We start from the raw sequence: 21,982 nt of genomic DNA, 5'->3' as shown, positions 1-21,982 counted from the left end.
ATTTCCTTATGCAATCTCTGCTCTGTGAGAAGGACACCAAAGAACAAATTCCCATCTCAAGGTTGTGTCTCAAATCCAACCATCAGGAAAGATTTTGTCCTTACACATGATGAACAAACAGTACCTCCACTCATTAATTTCTTCACAAAGGCAGCAAACCAGAGCTAGAAAAACTAAATTTTAATTAACGTATGGAATTTGCTTAAGGCAACAGGAGTCAGTGTCAAAGCTGGGATAAGAGCAAGGAAACATTTATGTGAAAATATGACTAGATTTTTGTTGTTAACAAATTTGCCATAAAAATTCTCAAAGCACTCAACAGGAAGGTTTGAACAGATTCATTTCTCTGCAGTCTTGAGCATAAATGGTACAATAAGGTTGCCATAAAATTACTTGAATGCCTTCTGTAGACCTGGTTGTGGTCACCTCTCTCTGCATGTGAGTATGTTTATTTCCCTCAAGGTTTTCTATATTACTGTTGGCCTCAGCTTCTTTAGGCTTCAAATCATTGTTTATGAGACATTGGTCAATTTAAAATGAAAATTTGCAGAGCAAATCATACACTTGGTGAATACCTCCTGCTTCTAGAAACACCTTCAAAATATACATACACATATATATATATATCTATATATGCATTTCCAGGTGGTAGGAATTAACCTGTCCTCTGCTAAACTTGTTCAATTTAAAATGCATAAAACATCACAGGAGAACAGAGAGAGCAAGCGAATGAATGTGGCTTCATTCTTCACCAATATTTATTTGCTTTCTCTACCCCACCTTCTATGACTAAAAGACTTTTAAAAGTCTTTCTTCATTTTAAAGATGACTCTGAACCAAACTCCCGCTCCAAATGAGAGCCTACTCCTCTCCTTCCTACCTCTGCCTCTAGATTGTTCATTTCATTGCCTTTCATTGCATAGGGAACTCAGTGAAATGTCTCTTGGAAACCTTTTAGTAATAACAACTTATCTCCAACAGAGTGGCTGGAATAAATCAAGTCTTCATTTATGGTGCCAAAGGATCCATCAGGAACTGTTTCTTTACATTTTATGCTATGGAAATACCTGAACTTCTTCCCCTGTATTAACAGACATCATACCACAATCATTTCTTGCGTATAGAATCATAGAATAGTTAGGATTAGAAAGGACCTTAAGGTTATCTAGTTCCAACCCCCCTGCCATGGGCAGGGACACCTCACACTACACCATATCACCCAAGGCTCTGTCCAGCCTGGACCTGAATACCGCCAGGGATGGAGCATTCACAGCTTCCCTGGGCAACCTGTTCCAGTGCTTCACCACCCTCACAGTAAAGAACTTCTTCCTTATATCCAATCTAAACATCCCCTGTTTAAGTTTTAACCCGTTACCTCTTGTCATGTCACTACAGTACCTAATGAAGAGTCCTTCCCCAGCATAGAATCATACAATCATAGAATAGTTAGGGTTGGAAAGGACCTTAAGATCATCTAGTTCCAACCCCCCTGCCATAAGTAGGGACACCACCCACTAAACCATATCACCCAAAGCTTCTATCCAACCTGGTCTTGAACACTGCCAGGGATGGAGCATTCACAACCTCCCTGGGCAACCCATTCCAGTGCCTCACCACCCTAACAGGAAAGAATTTCCTCCTTAGATCCAATCTAAACTTCCCCTGTTTAAGTTTTAAGCTGTTACCCCTTGTCCTATCACTACAGTCCCTAATGAAGAGTCCATCCCCAGCATCCCTATAGGCCCCCTTCAGATACTGGAAGGCCGCTATGAGGTCTCCACTCAACCTTCTCTTCTCCAGGCTGAACAGCCACAACTTTCTCAGACTGTCTTCATACGGGAGGTGCTCCTGTCCCCTGATCATCCTTGTGGCCCTTTTCTGTACTTGTTCCAACAGTTCCATGTCCTTTTTCTGTTGAGGACGCCAAAACTGCACAAAATGCTCCAGGTGAGGTCTCATGAGAGCAGAGTAGAGGGGCAGGATCACCTCCTTGGACCTGCTGGTCACGCTCCTTTTGATGCAGCCCAGGACGCGGTTGGCTTTCTGGGCTGCAAGTGCACACTGAAGCCAGCTCATGTTCATTTTCTCATCAACTAAGCACCCCCAAGTCCTTCTCCGCAGGGCTGCTCTGAAAAATTCTCCTTTGTCCAACCTGTAGCTGTGCCTGGGATTGCTCCAACCCAGGTGTAGGACCTTGCACTTGGAATGGTTAAACTTCATGAGGTTGGCATCAGCCCACCTCACAAGCGTGTCGAGGTCCCTCTGGATGCTATTCCTTCCCCCCCAGCATATCAACCGAACCACACAGCTTGGTGTCATTGGTAAACTTGCTGAGGGCGCACTCAATCCCACTGTCCATGCCAGCGACGAAGATGTTAAGCAAGACTGGTCCCAACACCGATCCCTGAGGGACACCACTCGTTACTGGTCTCCAGCCGGACATTGAGCCATTGACCACAACTCTTTGTGTGCGGCCATCCAGCCAGTTCTTTATCCACCGAGTGCTCCATCCATCAAATTGACGTCTCTCCAATTTAGAGACAAGGATGTCGTGTGCGACAGTGTCGAGCGCTTTACACAAGTCCAGGTAGATGACATCAACTGCTCTACCCCTGTGCATCAGCTGTGTAGCCCCACCATAGAAGGCCACCAAATTGGTCAGGCAGGATTTCCCCTTAGTGAAGCCATGCTGGCTGTCACCAAGCACCTTGTTGATTTTCATGCGCCTCAGCATGCCTTCCAGGAGAATCTGCTCCAAGATTTTGCCGGGCACAGAGGTGAGACTGACTGGTCTGTAATTCCCTGGGTCATCCATTTTCCCCTTCTTGAAAATGGGGGTTATATTTCCCTTTTTCCAGTCGTTGGGAACTTCACCTGACTGCCATGATTTCTCAAATATGATGGACAGTGCCTTAGCAACTTCATTTGCCAGCTCCTTCAGGACCCGCGGATGGATCTCATCAGGACCCATGGACTTGTGCACGTTCAGATTTTTAAGATGGTCTCGAACCAGATCCTCTCCTACAGTGGGCCCAAGGTCTTCATTCTCACAGTCCCTGCGTCTGCCTTCCAAGACTTGGGTGGTTTGGTCAGAGCCTTTGCCAGTGAAGACCAAGGCAAAGAAGTCATTCAGAACCTCAGCCTTCTCCAAATCCTGTGTAGCCAGTTCTCCTGAGAGCTTCCTGAGGGGGCCTACGTTGCCCGTAGTCTGTTTTTTATTTGCTGCGTACCTGCAGAATCCCTTCCTGTTATCCTTAACATCCCTAGACAAGTTTAATCCTAAGTGGGACTTAGCTTTGCTAACCTGGTCCCTTGCTTCCCGGACAACATCTCTGTACTCTTCCCAGGCCACCTGTCCTTGCTTCCACTTATTATAAGCCTCTTTTTTCAATTGAATTTTCCTCAGCAGCTCCTTATCCATCCAAGGAGGTCTCCTGGCCCTCCTGCTACACTTCTTTCTAGTTGGGTTGCACCACTCCTGAGTTTGTAGCAGGTGATCCTTGAATATCAACCATCCTCATAGGCCCCCTTCAGATACTGGAAAGCTGCTCTGAGGTCTCCAAACAGCCTTCCCTATGTGGAAGCTTCTGGTCTTCAACACCAGTTACTTGCCTAGACATGTCCCATTCCTTGCCTCACCTTCCTGGGGGAAGGCCGGCTCTGTCTCTGTGTTTAGAAATAAGACATCCTTCAGACTAAGAAGGTTGCATTGGTACAACTGCAGTCAGATGCTGCAATTCTGATGCTGTTTCACGTTGGTCTAACTGATTTTTCCAATTTTGCCGTTCCAAGCCCATAGTGCTTCAGGTGAGAAGAGGTCTATGCATTTATGACGATGCATATGTTCCTGGATCCTATATGGCCACTAGCAGTTCAATGAGTGGCTTGATTTGTTCATGCCATTGCTGACATGACTGATTTTTGGCTCCCCAGTAAAACTCATTCTGTGATAGTTTCCCAGTCAAAAGAGCAGTTCTTATATGTTCTTTCCCACTTGGGTACGGCATTTGGGCTGAAGTTTCAGTTACTGGCTCCACACACAGCTGTACAAGGGCTGGACCTGCCAGCTTCGATTAATGTGCCCAAGACCTACCTATGACCCTGGACTTAATTCTTCCCATGGGCTTAATTCAGGCTTTCAGATACATCAAGCTGGTAGAAAACACAAGGGCTTAAGTGGGACCAAGACCACCTAAATCAGACCAGTGCCTTTCCAGAGAGAAATTTAGAGGATGGTGTCTCTTGTTTTCTGTCCCAGTTCCCAGATAGGACCTCAATACCCAGTGTCTCTCTCGTCATCTGGGAGCACTACAGAAAACTCCAAAGCTGAGTAACACAGAGCACTAAGTCATGCCCTAATGGCTACAACCACATTGTAATGAAAAGTATCAGTTCTTACACAATGGAGAATAATGATAGGGCCCTTTGAATGCCTGTTTCTGAATGAAGAAGGACAGTTTGACAGACCTGCACTCCAAGTAGTTTCAGGTTTATGAAAGGAGAGTTCATGCAGAATCTGCCAAGAAGCCAGTTGAACTTAAATCTCTGGGATGCTGTCACTGTGAATTAACCAAGTTGCCTCAAGCAAAATCACAGCATTTTTAGTGATATATATCATGGAGAAGTGTCGTGGTTAAAGCCCAGCTGGTAATTCAGTACCACGCAGCAGTTCGCTCACTCCTTCCCCCTCTCCTGGAGGGATAGGGAGGAGAATCAAAAGAATGTAACTCCCATGGGCTGAGATAAGAACAGCCCAGTAACTAAGGTGTAACACAAACCACTGCTGCTACCACTAATAACAATAATGATAAGGGAAATAACAAGGGAAGAGAATACAACCGCTCACCACCCGCCGACCAATACCCAGCCCGACCCCAGCAGTATTCTAACCCTTCCAGGTAACTACCCCCAGTTTATATAGTAGGCATGATGTGTTGTGGTATGGAATACCTCTTTGGCTAGTTTGGGTCAGGTGTCCTGTCTCTGCTTCCTCCCGGCTTCCCCTCCTCCCTGGCAAAGCATGAGACTCAGACAGTCCTTGGTCAGATTAAACATTACTGAGCAGCAACTCAGTAAAAACATCGTTGTTATCAGTGCTGTTCCCAGGCTGAAAGCCAAAACCACAGCACTGCACCAGCTACTAAGAAGGAGAAAAATGACTGCTACTGCTGAACCCAGGACAAGAAGAAAATAGAGACATTTCAACTCTGAAATCTTACCTCGTTTCAGAGGTAAAAAAAAAACTTGGTTCCAAGGTTTTCTTCTTCTTTCCATCTTCAGAGGCTTAACAAACAAACATTAAAAAAAAGTTTCTCATTAAAAATTATTTTCATCGTTAAAGCATGAAATACTTGACTGCTGACTAAAACAACACTAATTTCTCCCATAGCAGCTGCTTTGTGATTGTACAGCAATCCCTTTAAACAGTTTGAAACACATCAAGAAAAACAAAAAGAAAGAAAAGAAATTTAAAATACTATGAGTGAAGAAGTCAACTGACTATTCTTCTAGGAAAACTGCCCTTTATTCCTTTCACATGAACAGAGGTGCTTCAAAGGGAAGTCTTTTGTTTAATGAGTCTCTTGCTAGCACCAACAATTTCTATTAAGGCAAGAAAAAAAACAATCCATTCTGAGATTTGAGATCAAGAGATTTCTATTTTTTTCTTTAAGGATTCCTAGAAGTTCTTTTGGTGAAACAAAGGAGTGACGGGGAGAAGAGTTAAAGAGAAGCCTTAGCCTCTGCTTAGCATGATACCTGAATGCCATGCATTGATGCTAGCACTCCTCCTGGCACCAGGCTGTTTGATTCTAGGTAACTTACCAAGAACATTGTGCCACTTTTGTTCTTGGATTGGATTACTTCCAAAGCCAGATGAGACAGAACCTGTAAACTGTCAGATATCTATGAGCTGGAACAGGAACAAGGAATTCCCAAATGTCCTTCCTGACCAGAGCTGCTGTTGCAGGTTGGTATCATACAAACAAGGCTTCAGAATCTAGAGTATATATGCCTCACTGAGATCCCAGTTGTATACATCACCATCACTTTACAAGTGGAGAGGAGAGGTCAATGGGGCTGAGTGAGGAACCAAAGGGGAAAATCTCTCCTTTTTCTTTCGTTGCTTCAGCTGCACCTGGAGTCAGCACTGCTACATCGCCCTTTATCATTGAGGAGTCAGTCTCCATAACCTGCTCCATAGCTTTATTCCCCAAGAAGAAAACACTGGTCATATTTCTAGACAGGACATTTCACTGGTGCTTGAACTAGCCCCATATGTTATATTGATGATACAGAAGTGGTGTGATGAAGGAAGAACAAAACAAAGCTAAGCCATTGATAAGACAACTTTTTTGTTCCAAAGATGAAGTTTAGTGACTACTCCTGTAATCATCAGTAGGAGACCTTCTCCTCCAGTTTTCTGAAAGGAGATGAACATAATATATGGGAGTCTGCAGCTCCCTTCAGTCTATTTGCATTTCCCTTTGAGCCATGCAAAACAAGCCATTTATTCTCTAAGATCATCAAAATGTAATTATTTTGATAATCAAATTACTAGCAAAACTAAATATGACAGGTCCATTTCCAACCTTTTTAATGACTCTCCCATCTTGCCAGCCACAGTTGCCTGTCTTTATCACTTTCTCCCTTGTGCCTTGGCTTTGACACCTGTGAGCCCCAAAGGCTTTATTTTACGTTAATTAACAAGAAAATTTCTTTCCAAGTGAAAAGCCAGATTGTCTGACTCTTGATTTAGTGGCAAGTCAGCTTTATGTACTGTGATTTACTGTTAACAAATATGAACCAAGAGAAAACCGGCCTTCTGAAGTACCGCTTCAAGTTGGAGCATTTCAGCTCTGGCTGATGTCCTACATTTGAACCAGGTACTGCAGTGTTGCTGCCACCTTTTTACTTTTTCCACTAATTTGCAATTCCCCTGCAGTCCCAGTTCTCTCCGTATGCCCAGTACATTGATTGTTCTTTTCATGGCATTGCTCATTCTTTATCTCTGGGCTGCGAGTTAAGGATGCAGCTTGTCCCAAAGTCACCATGTAAAATGAAGCTGTGCTGTAGGTGATGCGGTGTGTTTAGAACAAAGGCAGGAGGAGAAGGGAGCTTGACATAGTCACTTACGCTTGATTTTATAGAGAGAGATCTTACAGATTTTGCTTCTTTTGTTGCCTGTGGTATTTGCTGGAGAAGCATGCTATTTGCATGCATGTTTCAAAGGACCAGAGGTAGGGGGAGGATCTGAATAGTCAAATGGGAGGCTCAGGAGGAGGTTGAAAGCTGAAGGTACGTATTTAAGATCTCCATGAAGACTCAAAATGCACAGACCCAGGCACTGCAATTAGTCAGCGTGCAGTTACTCATCCATTAGTCACCCACTGGCTTCTCCAAATGCATCATGGCTGGAAGTCCTTCCATTCCCCTTATATAGGAAACTACCCATTACTGATGTATGTGCAAGATTTTTCTGCTGTCTTCTATAGCTCAGCCATATTAAATCACTACTGGCAGCCTTTTCATTAGGCAGGCCAACAAAGGTCTTTATTTGGTTGGACCTGGTTTTAGGAGACCCTTCTGATTCTCTTACACATGTGTAACGTTGACATCCCCTTCTCATCTCTACAGTCCCCAGCATAGCCAGCTGCTAGCCCTGAGCTCAATAGTTCCTTGAATTATCTGTAGAAACACATCAATGAACATCAACACTCGGAAATAAAGGTCTAGAAAAGTAGATAGGTACATTGTGAAAGTCAATGTACATAACAATGTGTGTGCTCACTTACCTCATCTTCCACCCCAGGACTATAGCTATCTCGATGAATATCCAGCATAGCATGAGAACTTGGTAGCATGCTTCTTTAGTGATGAACACTGATCAGAGAACAATTACATTCAAGACTGCTTTTCATGGTGCTGTTACAGATAGTATGATTGTTCCTTTTTCCTTGCTCGACTCGTATTTCTTCACACATGTATGGGAATTTCTATGAGGGGCAGTATTGGAGCCATCATTGGTGGTAGAGAGTATAGTGACCTTACAATGGAGACCATGATAAGTACTGACCAGAGAAGGAGGGCTGCAAGAAAGCATCCAGGAAATTCCAGCACACACACCTTCAATGCGTACCAAGAATAGGTGGAAAAGATACAGTATCAGAGATATTTTATTATATCATCACGATCATTGCTTAACTAACAGCTAACATTATCTTCATCCATAACATCTGCCTAGCAACAATAAGAGCTTCCAGCTTTTCCTAGTGATAAATTTCAGCGCAAGCTGTACTTTTCTGAGTATCTCTCAGAAAGGTCATTGCCAGTGGACACATAATGGGCATTAGCGATTCTGAACATTCTACCAACCTCTCTTAGAAGTGCTGCATAAGTCAAACAATGACCTGTTTAGCTGTGCTGTGCCCCTGGATGAGAAAAGCATCAACAAACTGGAACATCAGTGCCTGGAATAACAGAATAACTTTTTAATGATTTATGATCTGAGCTAGCAAACTTGCTAGCCAGACGGATCTGCAACTGAACAAACCAAGGCTGACCTGAAGCTACAGAACATGTCAGCACACTGCAGAGGTTTTACTGGAGTCTGATTGCACTAGCTCATTGCCACATAATCACCTGGTTAAACTTAAGACTTTTTTTTGCCTTTTTTAGTTGTTATCACTTAATCCAGGCACTCTCTGTTGACTTTGTAACCTGGTGCTGATTTATCAGCTTTTGGATTTTAAATTATCTAATAATTTGCTGCAAGATATTAAGTTTTGTTACATACTTTTGTTTCTGAAAACAGCAGGTAAAATTTGCAAAGTCATGGGAGACAGATAGCAGACTGAAAAGAAAAATCCTAGACTAATAAAATCATAGAATCATTTAGATTGGAAAAGACCCTTAAGATCATCAAGTCCTACTACTAACCTAACACTGCCAAGTTCACCACTAAACCATGTCCCTAAGCACCACATCTAGACATCTTTTAAATACCTCCAGGGATGGTGACTCCACCACTGCCCCAGGTAGCCTCTTCCAATGCTTGACGACCCTTCTGGGGAAGAAATTGTTCCTAATATCCAATCTAAATCTCCCCTGGCACAGCTTGAGGCCATTTCCTTTTCTCCTATCTCTTGTTACTTGGGAGAACAGACTGACCCCACCTCACTACAACCTCCTTTCAGACAGTTTTAGAGAGCAGTAAGGTCCTTCTGAGCCATCTCTTCTCCAAACTAAACCCCCTCAGGACCCTCAGTCATTCCTCATCACACTTGTGCTCCAGACCCCTCACCAGCTCCATTGTCCTTCTCTGGACCCACTCCAGCACCGCAATGTCTCTTGTAGTGAGGAACCAATGAGGAGAAATCTTCCTCCAGCCAACTAGAATTGTACTCATAGCTTATAAATTTAATCGGATGATATTAAAGTTGCTGAACCAACAGCTGATGGAGGAAGATCAACTTATGTTTATTTACTCAGAGTGGTTATCTTTTAATAGAGTATTAACTGGACTCTTTCTTGCAAAGCATTATGTCTAACACGCAGTTTTGTGTATAGAAAGACGAATTAAAAAATATACACTTTCTCTTCTTTATTTTAACTTCTGAGACAGTATCTGAAGACAACCTGCTATAAAAGACATTTTTTAATGCTGCATGTATGGGCTAAAGGGCTCATATCCTTCTTCATCATTGTTTTACCTGTTAAATATGCTTTTCTTCATCATGGCATCCTTTAAATAAATGATATTTCAGCATTACACTATTAAATCTTACTCTGTTCATAAATTATATACTCTCATGTCTATGTACTGAAAATTTCAGATGAACAATATCAAATAATGAATGCAATATATTTGTCTGACTTCCTGGAAAAGCATCCTGCTTTATTCACAAATCCTATTTTGCTTTCATGAATCTGGTCATCAAAATGAAGGCCCTTTAAATCATTAGCCCCAAATAGTGTATATTATAAGACCATGCTTTCAGGTAAACTGAAATTTACTGGAAAGCTTGCAATCAGTTCTCCTGACAGTTTCAGGATACAGAATCCCAGATACTTCTCTGTCTGGTAATCACCAGACCACAATATATCTGCATCTTCTTGACTACACATGGGCTTTGCTGTTTTGTTTCTGGTGAACTGTGACACATGACCAAATTTCCAGGAACTTCAGCTCTTTCTCTGACTTTAGATATTCAGTTTTCATATCCTAAAACTCTCCTATTTGGAAATCCTCACCAAGTAGGATTTCCTCCAACATGCTTTCTAGTCCCTAATGTCCACCTAAGCTGTCTTTGTCAAGGTCAGTTTTAATTAGTGAACTGAAAATTGAACACTTACATTAACGATCTAGAAGAGGGAGCAAACCCAAATTAATGCAGTGGATTGATGATACTAGAATAGAAGAGGGGACACTCACGGGAGAAAGACAATTCAATGTTAAGCAGGACAAAGGAGTTATTTCTCTGCATCAAAAATGGGCCTTTTTTCCTCTCCCCCAACCTTTCCTGTCCCCTTGTTCTCTCAGTTTGATTTTTGAATTGAATAGCTCCTTGTTAGGCATATGTCACACTTCATGTTTTATCCTAAAATACACTATTTATAATCCTAAACCCTAAGGATTCAGCATGAGCTTTGTGGAGGACAATGAAGCCGAAGGCATGGTACTGCATGTAACTAAGTAACCTCTCCTAAAGGGAGGTTAAAATACATACTGGTGCAACACAGTAAAGCCACTTATTTTACCCTATCTTTTATGCAGGTGCAAGAAAATAATATTTATATGAAAAATAAGCCCACCCCATAATTGCAAGATGAGTCAAAACTGAAGGTTTTTGGAGCTCATCTTTGCTTTCCTTATGCTGAACTCATTCACAACAATTTAAACCAGATGTAATATGTTATCACACTTCTTCATTGCTATTCACATGGACCTTACAGTGAAGATGATGCCATAAACCGGAGAACAGTGATGGAAGTCCAATATATGTTGTGTATCACCTGAAAACGCAACTGACCTTCCCTGTGCAGAGATATTTGAAATGAAAAGTACATGGAAAATACTGATGCTACTACATTTACTCCTGCTTGTGTTGCTCTTTAAATGTTTCTGTTCTTCACTTCCACAACTAATTATTTTCTATCAATCAATCTGAAGAAAAAAATGAAGATTAACTACTAACTCCTCAAAACACAGCACCTTTCAAGACCTTTACAACAGTGAACAGAAGAGGAAGAAAGGAGTATTTGACACTTACAAACGGATGCACAAGAACTGGTCTGGGCTTTCTTGATGGTATGCTCTGCATGGTTATTATTCAATAAGGTTTTCCAGGCCTCAGCTGTAAGTCAATATATAAACTCAAAGGTATAATATCAGGGTACAAGTGAGACCAAAGGGAAACATTACCAGATAACTAATTGCCTTGTGGGTAGGAAACTCGCTGTGAATGTGTATGAAGCTGCAATTTCCTGCTGTATCCAAGCTGATATTCCAAGATGCATCTGTTTCATCTGTTCCTTTGAGAAAAATTTGTAAGAAACTGGTTTGCAAAAGAATAGCAAGAAGAAAGCCAAGAGATCATTGACCCACTGTGAAGCTTGATTTTTATTGTACAGCCAGGCCTTCATTTCCCTCCTACCCTTCCCTCATTACAGTACATGAGTTTCAAAGGGGTCTTTGAGACAATATATGCTGCAAGAGAGGAGCATATCTATGATAACAACCAGTGCTTCAGTTGCCTCACTCCAGACTTATGTCAATGGTATGAGTTTGGAGTTGAGCAGGGCTGCCATACATCCCTTCAAAAGGCTCCTTTTCATGTCAAAAGCAGAGCATCCGGGTGGTAGTAAACAGTTCACAAATCCATCAGACAACACAACAGCCTTATGACTGATGCTGTTGCAGTTTTTTCCCCTATCCATCCCTGTCTGGTGCAGTTGGAATGGCTTTCTAGTAGCAACATCACTGGGTAATTCAGAGGGAACCCAGTACTTCCACAGGATCCCCAGAGATCCATCTTCCCTTTCATACCTACCTTAGACTCTACAGCAGCATCTCCTGTGCATATATCCACACATCTTACTTCAGTAAAGCTGTTGCAGAACTCGATAGTTCAGAAGTTCTTTTCATTGATCCAGATATTCCTTGCTTACCTAGTTTCCTGCCCAGCATCATCAATGTGGTGTGTGCTCTATCAGACTTCCTCTAATGAGACGCCTACAGATTTGTTGGCCCCTGCAGCAAGCCCAGCAGGAGTTATGTTTGGTCTGCAATGAAAGGCAATTAGTGAAGAGAATTCCACCCAGCTTTACTGTAGGTGGCTGGATAAGGAAAACACAAATGCTGCTGCAAAAGTGTTTCTAGATTGTATTTCACTGGTTCATCACCTTAAATTCATTAAGGGGAGGTAAATTCTCATCTTACATACACAAATAATACCTGGTGCGACACCACAGTCACCAGTGGAGAGGCTCACCCACTGCCTGAGAGGAATGGGGCACACAGAATCTGTCCTACCATGAATAGCTTAGACAGCAATATAGCAGAAATCCTTGAGACACAGTATAACATTGTGCATTTCTCAGAGAAATGTTCAAAAAAATCCATTAAGACAACTTGCCTTCAATGCACAACTCCTATGTAAATACACTCCCACCCTATACTTCTCAAATGTGAGAAGTTTGAAATAAGCATTTGCTGGGGTTTTTTCCTGTTGGTGGTGGTTTTGTTTTGTTTCTATATATATTTAAAGTTAAATAATCTATGCCTATTCAATAAATACATATATCTGATGCCAGAAATGGGATAACAGAGCTGTCTGGAGCAAGCTCATGACCATGTGCTATTCTAATAGTACCCCAACATGCGAAGGCCAAAATTTACATGTGTCTCCAGCAGCAGAAACAGCTTTCTTTAATGTTTCTCCTGCCTATGTTATAACTACCTCCTGAGTCTTGACTTCCACCTAATTTGTGAGCTCTTGATGGTTCAATTGTTCTGGTTGGCAGTTGTACAGCATCTTTCCTAATAGTGCTCTGATATATAGAACCTAAGGACTAACTCAGCATAACTATTTACTCATTTCTTTTCTAAGGTATAATATACATTTAACATTTGTACAAAAGAAGGTCTAAACTTGATGTTTCAGTGGCATTTTAACCCAGACCCATAGGGTAATTTTGCTTAGAGTGGACCACTGAACATACTTTTGCTGGAGTGAAAACCAGAAATGGGGATGTATCCCAAGCTCACAAGGGACATGACTGAACATCTAACATCAAGCATCAAAGACTTATCCTGGGCTACACATGATTTATGGGAATTTTAATTGGCACTTTTATGGCTTTTTAGAAATGTTGAAAAGCCATATGCTTGAAGATGATATTTTTCTGAGTTACATGCTTTTGGTAATTATGAGATGCAATCGAGTCCTCAAAGCAAGAGCTAATATTGTATGAACTTTTAATTTTATATTGTTGCTATTGTAGTTTAAAATCATAAGCTCACCATCCTCTATTTGCTAGCTGGCACAGGATCAAAGCAAACATTTTCCACCATGAGTCTTCAGAGATTCTCCTTTCTTTTTTCTCCTGATGATAAAAATATTTATTCCCTTTTAAAATTTTTACTTGCATTGGAAAGATTAAATATGAGTTTTGATATGCAACTGAGCAATACAGAGCCCCAACACTTTTTGCTTTCCTGACATAAAATAGGATTGCAGTGCATTTCATGTTTACTGTTTAGAAAGCACAACCTGGCCACAAAGACACAGTCCTGGGTGCCAGGAGGTGACCAATGCATGTGCCTTCAGCACAGGCATATGTACTTCTCATCTTTGTGATGGCAATAAGTGGGTGTCAGTTTATCCTAGTCTACCATCCTTGCTGTGGTGGGTTGACCCTCTTTGAATGCCAGCTGTCCAGCTTCTCCAATGTGAGTCCTTCCCATGGACTGCAGTTCTCCATGAGCTACACCAATGTGGGTCCTTTCCATGGGGTGTATCCTTCAGGAACAGACTGCTCCAGTGTGGGTCCCTTCCATGGGATTCATCCTTCAGGAACAGACTGCTCCAGTGTGGGTCCCTTCCATGGGATGCATCCTTCAGCAACAGACTGCTCCAGCCTGGGTCCTTCCATGAGGTGCATCCTTCAGGAGCAGACTGTTTCAGCATATTCATAGATAATGTGCTTTTCAATCATGTAGACAGAAGTTAGAGACAAGTATCTGTAGACACTTAGAGCCAAATCACAGTGAGCTGGAAACTATACCCTCATGTTCCAAGACAGTTAAAATCAGGGAGGTCCTCAAGGGTGTACTATGCAACAGGTCAGACTGATTACAGTGGTTCCATTGGATGCTCTAGTCCTGGAATCTCTGAACCTGTAGCTGATATTGTATCTGCAAGCATAAGTTTTGCTCCTTGTACAACTACAGTGCATGATTAAATCAGAAATTCCAGTTATGCTGCATGCAGCTGTGGGGAAGGGAAAAAATCTCAGCCTGTGAGATTAGAAGCATGGTGAGAGAAAGATAAGATGTTCTCAGTTATGAGGAATATCAGTAAAGGGAATTTACTCTGAGTTTTTATTGATTATTTCACAACTTCAATCACTTTTTCCAAGAATCCAAATATGAATGCTTAAAAATTAAGTTAGGGTCTCCTCTAGAAGCAGCATTTTGTCCTGTTTTCTTTCCTTGGTAAATTGGTCTTACTCCAATTTGTAGTTGCATATTTAATATCCCATTTTGCCGTGAAAAATAAAGCCAAGCTGAATTACTGTTTGACAGAACTGCTAGAACAGCAGCATGAATTTTTCTTCCATTGAGTCTGAGGGACTAAAAAATGAGCTGCCATTTATAGGAAGGATGTTACTTTATTTTAAATACAAGCAATTATAATTGGTTGCACTATGATTATTACTACAAAAACACCCCCTTGACATGTCAGAACTCCTTTTTTCATCCAGTTTGATAAATATGTTGGAAGAGGAATTCCTAAGACAAGGACTCACAGAGTTAATAACTTTGATTACCATGTTTAGAGGAACTGTTTTCATTTGTGGTGTTCTCCAAGCATTTTTAGGGCTTATCAACATGATCCCATGAAGGACAAAAAACATTAAGTTGTATAAAGCTCCCCTTCCACCCCCAGTATTCAGTCTCTCCAAATGAAAATAATCTCATTAAATCAATTCCAAGGTGGTTTTCACAACGAGGTTAAAATCCCCTCAGGCAGGACAAATAAATGGTACCTCCACCAAATGCTTTGAAAACCCCATAATGGAGCGTGTCTAAATGATGCAGGCTGTTGTCTTGCCCAACAGTGAAAATAAGACTATTACCGTACAGCATCTGGACACACTGTGCCTAACAGTTTTTGAGGTCATGTAGACACAGTGGCTCATTAGAAGTTGAGCTATTGGTCCTCTTTAGCTCTGTTTTTCAACCTTTGCAAAGTTGTTTAGAGAGAGGAAAATGTCTCATTTGTGGCAGCAACCAAAGCAGGACAATTGGCCTTTTCTGGCCTTTTGTCTTTCTTAAAAGTGTGGGCACCCCAAGTGGCTATCAACTATTTTCAAAATATTTGTGAGCAACTATCCAAGAGTTTACTTTTCAATCTTTGACTCCCAAGAAAAATACAGCTATATCCTGATTTCACTATCTTTGTAGTTGAAGCTAAGGCAGTGACACGTAATGAAGGTTGCTGCAGGTTTTGGGGAACTTCCCACTGACAATCTCCAGGAAATAAGGGGTATCAACAAGTTCCTTTCCAAATAGCACATTTTATGCTCTTTGGTTTCTGAATACTTATAAAAGGCAGGAAGGAATTTTGTCGAATGAGGAAGAATCTCTATAAAATATTACTGGGGAGCTGATGTGAAAATCATTAATATAAAAGATTACAGTTATAGGAACGTAAAGCCTTTCAACCAGGATATGAGTAATTGCCATAGAGTAGGATAGAGTTAGAGAAAACTTTCCATCACCAAAGACAAGCTATTATAGGTAAAATGATACAGAATATTGTTTGAATTACATTAAATTATACTGAAATCTTTAAATCATTTTCCTTTTACAATCAATTTATATCTTCTACTTTCAAATATGTAATTTTTGAAAGTACAGGTTTTTGGAAGAGATTTCAAACTGAAGAGGACTAGATTTAAAAGGTGTAATATGTGCAAATACTTCATTTTAACTGGTGGCAGCTGTTTAAGGAAGTAAAAGGCTGATCAGCTCTGTAATGGAAATAAAGCAGTCATCGAATACCCCTCAGTGCCATGGCAGGAGGAGGAACAAAGCAAAAGCATCTGAGTTGAAGGAGGCTCAAGTGGCCCCTGCTGAAAACCTGCAGTTAACAAAGCTGTGTGGAAGCTGGAGCTATTCACTCCTCTCATAATAGCAAGAGTTAAGTGGGCCATAAGTGTGTTTATGTTTACAGAACTGTATCTTTCTCCTGCAGAAGTGATTGTTCAGGTCCCTGTTGAGATGCCCTGCATCTGATCACTTCACTTTTTATTAGGACGTTAACCTGCTGTTTCTGCCATACTCGTGCATGACTTGCTTCAGGGGTCAGGAAGGACCTGGTGTGAGCAAACTCTAGGAGCTCTCTTCTTCACACCAAGAGGGAGTGCCTGAAAGGCACCACGTAACCATCCTTCTTCAGCCTCCCTTAACACCATTAAAAAAAAACAAAAGTTAGCAAACCTCCAGACTAGACCCCAGTGTGAAGCTTTCCCATGCAACAGACATTATAGATAAAACCTGAACTTTATGCTAGGGGCCAGAACTGAAGCTTTTGAGTGGAGCTGAACTCCCTTTCAGTTAGGCCATAATTGAAACATGTATTATTTAATCCCAGTTCATTAAATGTCTTTGAACTGATATTTTTTCAGCCATTCTCTTTTTCTGAATTTTCCACTTGTCATTGTTTAAAAATTTTCATTTCTTCACCTGTTTGCCACAAAGATAATAAATGACAAGCCCTGGAGCAGGATCCCATAGAACACTGCATGCTGGGACTTTCACAATAAGCTTCTGCTCCAGGGATCAGGGCAGACACAATGAGCTGTAGAGCTTATTGATAGCATGTCTCTCCCTCCCGTTATGTATTCCCTGTGTAGAGTTATCGACAGATAGTTGGCACCCTTCACCTCTCCACCCACCCCTCCCTCTTGTTCTGTACTAACTGACAGGGTTTTCCACCCTCACAAAGATGCTTGTCATGTTTGGCACCTACTCCATACTGCTACATACCAACCAGATTTACTTGCTTTGGGATCTAATTAAATCGTTTACTGCCTTATTGGATGAGTCATTTCATTTCCAATGACTTCTTCTAAATTTCCTGCAGCTCCTTTTAACCCAAAGAAAAAAAGCATGGAGCCAAAGTCCCAGCATTGGAGCATTTAAGATCCATCTGAACAAGTGTCTCATAGTTTGACTTTGGGGACACAGTAAGAAATCTTCTGTTCTCTCAGCCTTGTTCCATGGACAAACAACGGAGGTATTCCCAAATCCCTTGTTAATGACTTTGAAGGCATGACACAAAATCTGTTGAATTACTAGGAAGGCTCAATTTGATTTTTCATTGTTTTGGATTGGGCCCAAAGTCAGCACAGAACAGCTAGATGAAGATCAACCAAGAAAAAAAAAGCCTAAAGACCTGACTAAGAGAAAGGCAAAGCAGTTCCAGTATAATTCCCAATGAAGTCATGAATCAGATGCAAATGGACATCTCAGAACAGCCCACCCCTCCTTGTAACTGTCACATAGATGGTTTTTTGGCAATGGCCAATTATATTGACTTGGTTTGAACCATGTGCACAAAAAGTCTATAGACAGATTAAATCCTTATCATCCAGAATTACTGTTGTGTTTGAAGTGCTTATTCACACTGTACTTTGTACTTTCTAATCCTGTTTCTTTCCCAGCTTTCAGGTCTATAATCAACTTTTATGCATTTTCCTGAGAATGTACAATCTTATTTGAGCTTCCTTTCTGTTTTTTTAATTTGATTGCACCTCTTCATATTGTATCATGAAGACCATCACTGTCTCTCTCTTGGAAAGCTACCTTAGATAATGTTTTCCTAATCTCCACACTACAATTTTGACTTCCGGAATACAGTAGCTCATTTCATTGCTACAATCTGGTTCCATATGGACCTCTTCCATGTGTCATGTGTGAGCTCCCATTTCAAACCTTAGCTATGAATACTTCCCACAACTCCTCTAAATTGCCCTATCTTTTACTTTTTTTAATGCTAGTTGGCTTCCCTTAAACCAGTAAAGCATTATGGGATATCATTTGTATGAAAGATGATTATTTCATTAAAGTTTTGCCCAAGTTTTGTTTGGTTCAGGATGGGAGAGTTTTATGGCCAGAAGCTCATGATCTAAGAATGGATGTAGTTTAAAGAAGAGAAAGAGAATCAGGCACAGAGCCAGTTTTTAGCCTACTTTTGGGAGCAAAAGGCAGTACTTGATGCCAAGTTTTTGGACTAACTCCTCATCAAATATGAATAGGATCAGACTTTCCACTATAGCAAATTTTAATGAGGTATATTTGCTACCAAATAATAAGTACTTGCTGCACTTAATATCTTAGTTAGAAAATCATCTACCTTGTCAGGCTTTGAAGCCTCTGCCTGGGCAGAGTATATTTAAATCAATTCATTGTAAGTAATACAGGGTGAAGGAGGTTTTAAGACATGGGTGGAAGTTGGGCCATTTTTATAGAGGGCTCTATGTGGGGTAGGGCTCATGGGCAACAGTGAGCTTCATTGATCAACAACCTGATGAAGCTAGGAGCATTGACAGAGCGAAGTAGATATGGGGTGAGGAGGCCATGGAGTACATCAGTGGGGAAGAAGTAGGGAAAGGAAGAGTTATGCAGAACTTTGAATAGAGTGACAAGAACATTTAATGTGATGAACCAGGAGCCAACAGCCATTGTTGAACAGGGTTGCATTGTACTTTCTCTCTGTTTTCAGCAATGATTGTCAGTTTATCCCCTGCCACTGCAGTGCTATAAAAAGTTAAATATTGTTATCTAAACACACAGGGAAGGAGGAAAGTTAGACAGGTTTAGAAATCCACTGTTATAAAACCAGCAGAAGGGAGAGCTGTGCTGAAGAGAGAGCCTAAATGGGAGGTTATTCCCAGCTCCCCAAAAAGCCTCCATCTCTGTCATCTTGTCCCACCTGGATGCTTTCTTCCCAGCTTAAACAGAGCAATTATGAAGTTATATATCATGCCAGTGCCTGCATCAAAGGGTTCGTTTTGCTAGTGCTGCATCATCATCCTCATGTCAGCTGTTTAGTAGCACAGTTTATCAGTCAGATACATCATCAGAAAGGAGACAATTTGAGGATAATGTATGTAGCAGATAATATAGTTGCAAAGCTGTTGGGGCTTAATTATGGGACACAGGCAACCACTGCATCTGCATTACAACCACCTGGGAACACAGGGAAATGAATTATTTTTCATGTGCACATCATATTGATGACTCTTTTCTATCGACACTCTTGATACTGGCAGTAAATTAGATTTTTCACATTTCAGTCCATGCTAACTGAAAGGTAATTTTAAGTCTCTGCATATTTACTGAGTAAACTTCAATCTGGCATCTTTGAACAGAAGAGAGAGAAAAGACGAATGAAGAGGTTTTGTTTTAAATGCCACTGGCTTCCTTGTGCAACAGACTGTTAAATCCTGTTAACAAAGTTTCCCCAGGAGTAGCTACAATAAGTGAGGGATGTGTTACTCTCTACTGCCGTGATGTTCAAATAGCTACACGTTTGGTTTGTAGACAGTATATTAACTTTCCTTGAATAAAATCAGTGGGAAGACAATCTGTACTGTCTTTGGGATCCCCAGATCCACCAAGGAAGCCCAAACCCTTCAGGGGAGTTTGGATGCTTTTGTGGTCTCAGAGCCCAATCCAATGTCAATGAATGTGTCACTTGAGCAGGCTTTCAACAAAGCTTTCCTCACTTGTGTTGCCTTATTACTTGCAATGCCACTCTTGTCACTTGCACAGGGACACTGAGTCACTTGCACAAGGAATTATGATTCCAATATTGGTACATGAGAAAGAAAGCCCTGTCTTATTTCTGATTGCTTTTGCAGAGCTGACATAAACTTATATTTTTGAGGACTTTGTGTTTTAGAGGCCTTTCTACTTGTAAACAAGGATTAACACAAGGAAACTTTTTTTTCAAATCTCATCTTGTTTCAAGCATGACCTGAGCTGTTCTGTTTTAGTTCAGATTTAAATTCAACATCTTTCAAAGGAACAGTTTGGCTTCATCTCCATTTCAAGGGGAACAATTCAGTTCAGCTTCAGCTCAAGAAAAAGTATGTTTTAAAACCAGGTTTTCATTTGGGATCAAGATGAAGTCTAGTGTCTGAAAATTCCATTTACCTTAGGAGGGAGGCATTCATAAGCAGTAAATAAGAGATAGCTCATAACAGGCATAATGCTCCACTTCAGCATTGTAGGGACAGTAACAACTAACATACTCATCAAATTGGGGATATTGAAGCAGCTCTTACTTTTCCTGAAACTAAAAAGTCTCCCTTCTGTAAAAAATGAGCACAAAAGAAAGACAGCAAGGCACTGAGTATGATTATTTTCCAATAGTTCTTTGTTCATAAAGAACATAACTTCTAATGACATTGTGTTGGAAGAGCCATACAAAACTGCTTGAAAAGATGGAGTGCTGCTTATTGAGTCAGGTTTTATTTGGTGGTCTCTCATCTTGGTACTGATTTAGCTTGACCTTGCTTAGTTTAGAAAAGCTGCCAGAACTCACAGTTTGGCAGTGACATTACTGCAAGTGTCTGATAAATTCTGCCTCTTTTACCGTAGTCCTTCTGATTTCCTGTAACTGATTGATCACTCCTACCAGTGTGGCTAGCTTAAAGATTAAGTATTTTCCAGTAACAGATGTGAAAGAAAAGATCAAACACAGATTACTTGCAAATATCAAATAAACAGTAGTCAGGCAAGGGCTTGAGGGAGAAGAGAAAGCAACTGTTCTGTTGTGTTAAAAGAAACCTATATAATTTACCCAAATTATATTTCATAGAATGGTTTTGGTTGGGAAGGACCTTTAAAGATCATCTAGGTCCAACCCTCCTGCCATGGGGTGGAACTTTTTTCACTACATCAAGACATTCAAAGTCCCATTCAACCTGACCTTGAGCACTTCCAATGATGGGGTTTCCGCAGTCCTGTGCAACACATTCCAGTGCCTCACCACACTCATCATAAAAATTTTCTTCCTTATTTCTAAATATGCTCTGGTTCTAAGTCCTTTTATGTAATAGAAGTCAATGATAAGGTCTTCCTGAAGTTGCTTTTTCAGGCTGAACAACCCCAACTCTCTCCATCTTTCTTCACAGGAGAGGTATTTGTCATGTCTGAAAACCCCAGAGGGCATCAAGTCAGCCAACAATAAAAATGAAACTGTGGCAATATTTCAATATCCTGTTTGTTCTGAGAAAACATGGATCAAGATTCAGCCTTTATCCTAACTTAGCCACTGAGCCTATGTGGCACGTCCACCTTGTGGTGTCTTTCAAAGATGAGCTGTTGGGTTGTTTGTCTCAAGTCTACTATGATCAAAATTATACTTAGCTTCTGCCGTATATAGTCACAATCAAAATAGCCGCTTGTAGACTCTGATTTCCTATGTATGCTTTCATAAGTGTAATCCTCAACTGATACTTACATGCCTGATATTTCGGTATTTTATAGAGTTTAGTGTGTTTAAACTCATTGCCCAATCAGAATTTCCTTCACAGAATATATTACAGAGTCCATTTACTTGGCCATCTATACTCAAAAGACACCAGCACCTCTGAAGATAGGCATGTGCTGGAAAGACCCTTCAGATGAAAAGTTAAAACATAATGGCTGTATTATATATCAATTTTATGAGTGATAGAAAGT

Source organism: Pezoporus occidentalis, unplaced genomic scaffold (genome assembly GCF_034315485.1).
Source record: "Pezoporus occidentalis ecotype Australia unplaced genomic scaffold, CSIRO_AGI_Poc_V1 ctg3, whole genome shotgun sequence".
Taxonomy (NCBI): Eukaryota; Metazoa; Chordata; class Aves; order Psittaciformes; family Psittacidae; genus Pezoporus; species Pezoporus occidentalis.
Note: the sequence above shows the minus strand (reverse complement) of the source record.